Source organism: Vulpes vulpes, chromosome 2 (assembly GCF_048418805.1).
Source record: "Vulpes vulpes isolate BD-2025 chromosome 2, VulVul3, whole genome shotgun sequence".
Taxonomy (NCBI): domain Eukaryota; kingdom Metazoa; phylum Chordata; class Mammalia; order Carnivora; family Canidae; genus Vulpes; species Vulpes vulpes.
In genome coordinates this window covers 128,454,645-128,464,892 of record NC_132781.1, presented here as the reverse complement: position 1 = coordinate 128,464,892, position 10,248 = coordinate 128,454,645, and the positions used below count along the sequence as shown (strand labels likewise).

Sequence of the window (10,248 nt, the reverse complement as noted above, 5' to 3'; positions counted from 1 at the left end):
AAGAAGAACTCACCACAAAAGAATCAGAAACAGTCCTCTCTGCCAGAGTTACAGAATTTGGATTATAATTCGATATCAGAAAGCCAATTCAGAAGGACAATTATAAAGCTACTGGTGGTCCTGGAAAAAAGGATTCAAGACACTTCATGACTGCAGAATTTAGATCTAATCAGGCTGAAATTAAAAATCAATTAAATGAGATGCAATACAAATTGGAGGTCCTAACAACGAGGGTTAAGAGGTAAAAGAACAAGTGAGTGACATAGAAGACAAGTTGATGGCAAGGAAGAAAGGTGAGGAAAAAAGAGAAAAACAATTAAAAGATCATGAGGAAAGGTTAAGGGAAATAAATGACAGCCTCAGAAGGAAAAATCTATGTTTAATTGGGGTTCCAGAGGACGCCGAAAGGGACAGAGGACCAGAAAGTGTATTTGAACAAATCATAGCTGAGAACCTCCCTAACTTGGGGAGGGACACAGGCATTCAGATCCTGAAGATAGAGAGGTCCCCCGCTAAAATCAATAAAAACTGTTCAACACCCCGACATTTAATAGTGAAACTTGCAAATTCCAAATATAAAGAGAAGATCCTTAAGGCAGCAAGAGACAAGAGATCCCTAACCTATATGAGGATAAATATTAGGTTAACAGCAGACCTCTCCACAGAGAACTGGCAGGCCAGAAAGGGTTGGCAGGATATATTCAGGGTCCTAAATGAGAAGAAGAACCTACAGCCAAGAATACTTTATCCAGCAAGGCTCTCATTCAGAATAGAAGGAGAGATAAAGAGCTTCCAAGATAGGCAGAAACTGAAACAATATGTGACCACCAAATCAGCTCTGCATGAAATATTAAGGGGGACTCTAAAAGAAAGAGGAAGTCCAAGGAAACAATGCACAAAAACAGGGACTGAATAGGTATTATGATGACACTAAATTCATATCTTTCAATAGTAACTCTGAATGTGGTGGGCTTAATGATCCCATCAAAAGACGCAGGGTTTAAGACTGGATAAAAAAGCAAGACCCATCTATTTGCTGTCTACAAGAGACTCATTTTAGACATAAGGACACCTACAGACTGAAAATAAAAGGTTGGAGAACCATTTACCATTCAAATGGTCCTCAAGAGAAAGCAGGGGTAGCCACCCTCATATCAGATAAATTAAAGTTAATCCCAAAGACTGTAGTGAGAGATGAAGAGGGACACTATATCATACTTAAGGGGTATATCTAACAAGAGGACCTAACAATCATGAATATTTATGCCCCTAACGTGGGAGCTGCCAAGTATGTCAATTAATAACCAAAGTTAAGACATACTTAAATAATAATACAATTATACTGGAAGACTTCAACACGGTGCTTTCTGTAAATGACAGATATTCAAACCACAACATCTCCAAAGAAACAAGAGCTTTAGATGATACACTGGACCAGATGGATTTCACAGATATTTACAGAACTTTACATCCAAACGCAACTGAATACACATTCTTCTCAAGTGCACATGGAACTGTCTCCAGAATAGACCACATACTGGGTCAAAAATCAGATCTCAACCAATACCAAAAGATTGGGATTGTCCCTGCATATTTTCAGACCATAATGCTTTGAAACTAGAACTCAATCACAAGAAGAAATTTGGAAGAAATTCAAACACGTGGAGGTTAAGGAGCATCCTGCTAAAAGATGAAAGGGTTAACCAGGAAATTACAGAATTAAAAAGATTCATGGAAACTAATGAGAATGAAGATACAACCGTTCAAAATCTTTGGGATACAGCAAAAGCAGTCCTGAGAGGGAAATACATCACAATACAAGCATCCTTCAAAAAAACGTAAAAAAACTCAAATACTAAAGCTAACCTTGCACCTAAAGGAAATGGAGAAAGAATAGCAAATAAAACCCACACCCAGCAGAAGAAGAGAGTTAATAAAGATTCAAGCAGAAATCAATAAAATAGAGACCAGAAGACCTGTGGAACAGATCAACAAAACCAGGAGTTATTTCTCTGAAAGAATTAATAAGATAGATAAACCATTAGCCAGCCTTATTAAAAACAAAAGAGAAAAGACTCAAATTAATAAAATCACGAATGAAAAAGGAGAGATCACCACCACCAATACCAAGGAAATACAAACTATTTTAAAAACATATTATGAACAGCTATACGTCAATAAATTAGGCAATCTAGAAGAAATGGACACATTTCTGGAAAAACACAAACTACCAAAATTGGAACAGGAAGAAATAGAAAACCTGAACAGGTCGATAATCAGGGAGGAAATTGAAGCTGTCATCAAAAACCTCCAAGACACAAAAGTCCAGGCCAGATGGCTTCCCAGGGAAATTCTATCAAACGTTTAAAGAAGAAGCAATACCTATTCTACTAAAGCTGTTCCAAAAGATAGAAAGAGATGGAATACTTCCAAATTCATTCTATGAGGCCAGCATCACCTTAATTCCAAAACCAGACAAAAACCCCACCAAAAAGGAGAACTATAGACCAATATCCCTGATGAACACAGATACAAAAATTCTCAACAAGATACTAGCCAATAGGATCCAACAGTACATTAAGAAGATTATTTAAAAAAAAAAAAAAAAGATTATTCACCATGACCAAGTGGGATTTATCCCCGGGATGCAAGGCTGGTTCAACACTCATAAAGCCATCAATGTGATAGATCATATCAACAAGAGAAGAAACAAGAACCATATGATCCTCTCAAGAGATGCAGAGAAAGCATTTGACAAAATACAGCATCCATTCCTGATCAAAACTCTTCAGAGTGTCGGGATAGAGGGAACATTCCTCAGCATCTTAAAAGCCATCTTATGAAAAGCCCACAGCAAATATCATTCTCAGTGGGGAAGCACTGGAAGTCTTTCCCCTAAGATCAGGAACACGACAGGGATGTCCACTTTCACCACTGCTATTCAACATAGTACTAGAAGTCCTAGCCTCAGCAATCAGGCAACAAAAAGAAATAAAAGGCATTCAAGTTGGCAAAGAAGAAGTCAAACTCTCCCTCTTTGCAGATGACATGATACTATACATAGAAAACCCAAAAGACTCCACCCCAAGATTGCTAGAACTCATACAGCAATTTGGCAGTGTGGCAGGATACAAAATCAGTGCCCAGAAATCAGTGCCATTTCTATTCACTAACAATGAGGCTGAAGAAAGAGAAATTAAAGAGTCAATCCCATTTACAATTGCACCCAAAGGCATAAGATACCTAAAAATAAACCTAACCAAAGAGGCAAAGGATCTATACCCTAAAAACTATAGGACACTTCTGAAAGAAATTGAGGAAGACACAAAAAGATGGAAAAATATTCCATGCTCACGGATTAGAAAAATTAATATTGTGAAAATGTCAATGCTACCCAGGGAAATGTACACATTTAATGCAATCCCTATCAAAATACCATGGACTTTCTTCAGAGAGTTGGAAATCATCTTAAGATTTGTGTGGAATCAGAAAAGACCCAAATAGCCAGGGGAACATTGAGAAAGAAAACTACAGCTGGGGGCATCACAATGCCAGATTTCAGGTTGTACTACAAAGCTGTGGTCATCAAGACAGTGTGGTACTGGCACAAAAACAGACACATAGATCAATGGAACAGAATAGAGAAGCCAGAAATGTGCCTTTAACTCTATGGTCAACTAATATTCAACAAAGCAGGAAAGACTATCCACTGGAAAAAAGACAGTCTCTCCAATAAATGGTGCTAGGAAAATTGGATAGCCACGTGCAGAAGAATGAAACTAGACCATTCTCTTACACCATACACACAGATAAACTCAAAATGGATGAAAGATCTAAATGGGAGACAAGAATCCATCAAAATCCTAGAGGAGAACACAGGCAACACCCTTTTTGAACTTGGCACAGCAACTTCTTGCAAGATACATCTATGAAGGCAAGGGAAAGAAAAGCAAAAATGAATTATTGGGACTTAATCGAGATAAAAAGCTTCTGCACAGCAAAAGAAACAGTCAACAAAACTAAAAGACAACATACAGAATGGGAGAAGATATTTGCAAATGACCTATCAGATAAAGGGCTAATATCCAAGATCTATAAAGAAATTATTAAACTCAACATCCAAGAAACAAACAATCCAATCATGAAATAGGCAAAAGACATGAACATACATTTCATCAAAGAAGACATACACATAGCCAACAAGGACATGAGAAAATGCTCCGCATCACTGGCCATCAGGGAAATACAAATCAAAACCACCATGAGATACCACCTCACATCTGTGAGAATGGGGGAAATTAACAAGACAGGAAACAACAAATGTTGGAGAGGATGTGAGAAAGGGAAACCCTTTTGCACTGTTGCTGGGAGTGTGAACTGGTGCAGCCACTCTGGAAACCTGTGTGGAGGTTCCTCAAAGAGTTAAAATAGGCCTGCCCTACGAACCAGCAATTGCACTGCTGGGATTTACCCCAAAGATACAGATGCAATGAAACACCGGGACACCTGCACCCCAATGTTTACAGCAGCAAAGTCCACAATAGCCAAACTGTGGAAGGAGCCTCGGTGTCCATCAAAAGATGAATGGATAAAGAAGCTGTGGTCTATATATACAGTGGAATATTCCTCAGCCATTAGAAACGACAAATACCCACCATTTGCTTCAACGTGGATGGAACTGGAGGGTATTATGCTGAGTGAAGTAAGTCAATCGGAGAAGGACAAACATTATATGGTCTCATTCATTTGGGGAATATAAAAAATAGTGAAAGGGAATAAATGGGAAAGGAGAGAAAATGAGGGGGAAATATCAGAGAGAGAGACAACATGAAAGACTCCTAACTCTGGAAACAAACAAGGGGTAGTGGAAAGGGAGGTAGGGGGGGATGGGACTGGGTGACAGGCACTGAGTAGGGCACTTGAGGGGATGATGGGATGAGCAGTGGGTATTATGCTATATGTTGGCAAATTGAGCTCCAATTTAAAAAAAAAAGAAAGATTTTAGATCAGATGATATGAAAAATGCTAATTTCAACCTTTTTTTTTTTTACATGAGCAACTAAAAATTTTATATGGTTCCAAAAAAAAGGAACCCATGACTCCAGGCCTGGGGGATTAGGCTGTGATTATGAAAAAGTTCGGACGTGTCAGAGCAGCGGGTGAGGTGGAAGTCAGGCTCACCTCCTAACCCATCCGAGACCCCACCCTGAAGAATCGGTCCTGTTGCTAACCGAAACCACCAGAGGGAAGAAGAGGCAGGTTCTGTGAAAAGCTGTTTCTTTTTCGGATATAGAAGCCTCAACAGGGGCCTGGATGGCTCAGCTGGTTAAGCAGCTGCCTTCAGTTCGGGGCTTGATCTCCGGCCCTGGGTGGGGTCCCGCGGCCGCCCCCTGCTCGGCGGGAGCCTGCTTCTCCCTCTCCCTCTGCCTGCCACTCCCCACCCCTTCGGTCATAGAAATAAATAAAATCAGAAAAAGAAAAAGAAAGGAAGGAAAAAGGAAAGGGATGAAGGAAGAGAGAAAAGGAGAAAAGAAAAGAAAGAAAAGAGAAAAAAAGAGAAAAGAGAAGAGAGAAGAAAAGAAAAGGAAAGAAAAGGAAAGAAAGAAAAGAAAAGAAAAGAAAAGAAAAGAAAAGAAAAGAAAAGAAAAGAAAAGAAAAGAAAAGAAAAGAAAAGAAAAGAAAAGAAAAGAAAGAAAAGAAAAAAGAAAAGACCCGGAAAAGTTTGTAGGCTGAGCGGAGACGAAAGGGCGGGAAGAGGCCAGGAGCGCGGGGCCTGAGGACACAGGGCCTTCTTCAGAGAAAGCAAAGACGGGGGGAGGGGGTTGGTTTGCAAACCAGCGCGGGGAGCAGGGGGGCATCAGCCCCCGGGAGGCCGGGCTGTGCGGTCCCGCGGCGCCTCCCGAGCGCCAGGCCCCCGCCCAGACGTCTCCACCGCGCACCAGCGAGGCGCCTCCCAGGGGTCGGCCCGAGGTCATGACCTCCCGTGACCTCCGCCCCGCGTCCCCCGCGGCCCTCTTCCGGGTGGGGCGGCAGCGGCCGGCAGCGGCTCCCCTCCCCGGCGGGGCGGCCGTGGGGGCGGCGAGGCCGCGGCGAGAGGAGCCGGGCGAGGGGGTGACTCCTGATCGGGGGAGCCGCTCTGCCGGGCCCGGGCTGCGCGCCGCGGATTCGTCAAGGTCGGTCGCGCGGGGCGATCGCGGGTGTCCTCGCTGGGGCTGACGCCGGTGACGCAGGGGCGCAGGCCTCGCCGCACACCCGGGCGTCGCTCCCCGCGCGGCCCCGCGGCCCTCCTGTGCGCAGCGCGGCTTCCTCAGTGGGGCGGGCAGGGCTCGGGGCCAACAGGCTCCGCCGACCACTGCGGCTCGTTGGAGACGTTGAGGCGGGTCCTGTGCGTGTCCTGTAATGTCCTCCGGGCCCCTGAGGGGACAACGACGGCGGCCAGGTGCCCATACTGGTGTAAGGGGGTGTGTCCACCAGGCCTTCAGAGATGGAGACGGCAGCCTTAGGAATTTGATGTGGTTGTGCGTAGCGTACATGTTGGCGGAGGGAGGCAGCACCGTCAGCCATGAAGAGATGGACGGGGGCAGCCAGTCAGGATTCAAACCAAAGTTTCTCCAAACCCAGTGTTAATGACCTTAACGTCTCCCAAAGCGTTCTTAAGTAGTTAGCGATTGATGTCAGGCCTTTGACTTTTTAAGTGTGATCTCTCTCTAGCCACTTGCCAGCATTTGACACCATTTTCTACTTCATTACCTGGCTCTACTCTTTTTTATTTTTCTTAAGATTTTATTTATTTATTCATGAGAGACAGAGAGAGGCACAGGCAGAGGGAGAAGCAGGGTCCCTGGGGGAGTGTGATGCGAGACTTGATCCCGGGACCCCAGGATCACAACTTGAGCTGAAGGCAGACACTCAACTGCTGAGCCGTCCAGGTGCCCCACGTGGCTCTACTCTTATTGGGCGCTGCTGCCCGCGGCTCACTGCCTGTCATACACCCTCCACCTTGCCTTCCTGTGCTGGGATGCACCTCGGCCGTAGTCCTCTCTCAGCCCGAACCTGTCTACACAGCTCCTTGTTAACTTCCTGCAGATAGATAGATGATAGATAGATGGACAGATAGAATTTTTTTTATAGTAAAAGGACCATCTTTATTTTTTAATAGATTTTATTTATTTGACACAGCATGCACAAGCAGGGGGAGTGGCAGGCAGAGGGAGAGGGAGAAGGCACCCCACCAAGGAGAGAGCCCGATGTGGAGCCCAATGCGAGACTCCGTCCCAGGACCCTGGGGTTATGACTGGAGCCCGAGGGGGACACTTAACCAACTGAGCCACCCACGTGCTACAACGACTGTCTTACTTTTAATCAAGTTACAGAAAGAGGCCACACTGCTTTGGAAAGCACTTGTCGCAGCAGAAGACACAAGAGTGTTTTATAAAAGAATATTTCTAGAAGAAAACAGGCAGGCACCAAGCGTATCCCCGACTTTGCCTTCTGCTTGCCTTTGGTGGAAGGCTTCTCCATACCCTGGGTGGGGAGGCTACTTCACCCAGCTGACTGGGGATGTCATAGTGCCCCGTGAGGCTGTCCAGGTGTCTGCTGAAGTCTGCCACTCTCTGCTTCTGGATTTTGGATGCTTTCTTCAGTAGTCTTTCCATTTGTTCCAGTTAAGGACACTAGAGGGAAGAGTGGATTGTCTTTCTGTTCCACCTAAAGAATAATAGTATAGGGGTGCCTAGATGGCTCAGTCAGTTAAGCATCTGCCTTCTGCTCAGGTCATGATCCCAGGGTCCTGGGATAGAGCCCCATGTAGGGCTCCTGTTCAGCAGGGAGTCAGATTCTCCCTCTCCCTCTGCCCCTCCTGCTCATGCTTCCTCTCTCTCAAACAAATTTTTAAAATCTTAAATGAACAGTCTCTTTCTTTTGAATTTTTCTTAAAGAGAGCCCCCCAAATTGCATTAGTTTTAAGCTCCACAAAACCTAAAACACCCCACCTAAGCTGGGATGGTGTTTTGTATGACAGCTTTAACAAACTATCACAAACTTGGAGGTGTAAACAACACAAATCTATGATCTTACAGTTGTATAGGTTTCAGAAGTTTACACTGGTCTCACTGGGCTAAAATCAGTGGCACAGAGGAACTCCCTCTGGAGGCTCTAGGGGAAAATCTATTTCCTTGTTTTTTCTAGCTTTTAGAGGCTGTCCACACTCCTTCACTTATGATCCCTTCCTCTATTTTCAAAGCTAGTAACAGTGGTCAATTCCTTCTCACATCTACCACTCTGACATCCAGTAACCACATCTCCCTGGTACTCTCCTGCCTCCTTCTCATTCATCTTTTTTTTTTAAGATTTATTTATTTATGGGATCCCTGGGTGGCTCAGTGGTTTAGCACCTGCCTTCGGCCCAGGGCATGATTCTGGAGTCCCGGGATCGAGTCCCACATCCAGCTCCCTACATGGAGCCTGCTTCTCCCTCTGCCTGTGTCTCTGCCTCTCTCTCTGTGTCTCTCGTGAATAAATAAATAAATCTTTAAAAAATAAATTTATTTATTTATTTTGAGAGAGAGAGAGAGAGAGAGAGTCACGTGTGCCTGACTGGGGTGAGGGAGGGGCAAAGGGAGACAATCTCAAGCAGACTCCCCACTGAGTGTGGAGCCTGACCTGGGGCTTGATCCCACGACCCTGAATTCATGACCTGAGCTTTTTAAAGATTTTATTTATATATTCATGAGAGAGGCAGAGACATAGGCAGAAGGAATAGCAGGTTCCCTGTGGGGAGCCAGATGTGGGACTCGATCCCCGTACCCTGGGATCATGCCCTAAGCCAAAGGCAGACGCTCAACCACTGAGCCACCCAGGCGTCTCAGCCCTTCCGCTTTTAAGAGTCCTTGTGACTACACTGGACCAATGTAGATAATCCAGGATAATATCCCTGTTCATCTGCAGTCTTTTTTCTTTTGTATTTGAAATACAACTTTATTCTGGTTATAAATGAAAGAGAATGGAAATAACAATAACATGTGAGATTTCACCACAGGATATTGTGATGTGACAATAGTAGTCTTATATTTGAAACTCAGGGAAAAAACAGCTGCATTCCAAAACAGCTAATTGTGTGGGTCCAAAAAATGTAGGTACTGTTTAAACTGCCACATTCACTCTGAAGCCGATTCATCTCCGTCCCAGAGATTAAGCACATGTTCTGCTCAGCTGTATAATCAAGTGCCAAACACGCTGCACCACTGACATCGCAGGACCGTTGCCTGTAAGACGAGGCTCCTGATGCTGGGCTCCAGATGCACCTTCTCACAGGGCACCATCCTTCCCCAGGAGAGCAGTTGTCCAAGCAAGTCTAGATCATGCTCATACTGTGCTGCCAAAGCTAAGTCCAGGACGACCTCTGGAGGGGCAAGAGCAGGCATGGCAACAGACTCTAAGCTCGGGCCTCCAGTTAGTTCTCTAGCAAGCCACAGGAAGGGCTTTCCATAGTTGTGGTTACTTTTGGCAGAAATGTCATGGTACTGAAGGTTCTTCTTTTGGTGGAAGACAATAGATTTTTGCCTTAACTTTTCTGTCCTTCATGTGTACTCTGTTGCCACACAGCACAATGGGGATGTTTTCACACACTGGTACCAAATCTCTATGCCACTTAGGCACATTCTTGTAAGTAACCCTGATGTTACATCAAACGTTATCATGGCACACTGAGCTTGGATGTCACAGCCATCTTTCCACCCACCAAATTTCTCCTGACCAGCCATACCCCAAATATTGAATTTAATAGGTCCTCTTTTGGTATGAAACATAAGGGGATGGACCTCAACACCCAAGATGACTACATACTTCTCGAGTTCACCAGTCAGATGACATTTCATGAACGTAGTTTTTCCAGTACCACCATCGCCAACCAATACAAGTTTGAACTGGACTTGGGATTCTCCTTGGGCAGCCATTGTGCTGTTGCTTCCAGAAGCATCTCTGTCCCACGTGACTGAGGGCTAGAAAAATGGCAGAGGCGCAACTCAGATGCTCCCGAATTGCAGTCTTATGCTATGTGAGATAACATAGCCACAGGTTTGTGGGATTAGAACATGGACATCTTTGGAAGCTGTTCTGTTGCTACCACAGAGAAGATAAGCCTGGACCTCTCTGCACCAGGCTTCTCCACATCCACACCCGCACCCACTCCCAAAGGAGGAAGCCATCAACAAAAGGGACAATAAGGAGGGACAATACCGCAGGGGACAA

At 44.7% G+C, this 10,248-nt stretch overlaps 1 pseudogene; it reads right to left on the bottom strand.

Moving 5' to 3' along the window:
* Positions 1 to 9,306: 9,306 nt before the first annotated feature.
* On the bottom strand, positions 9,307 to 9,953 carry LOC112908089 (GTP-binding nuclear protein Ran-like; annotated as a pseudogene).
* Between the last annotated feature and the right edge of the window lie 295 nt (positions 9,954 to 10,248).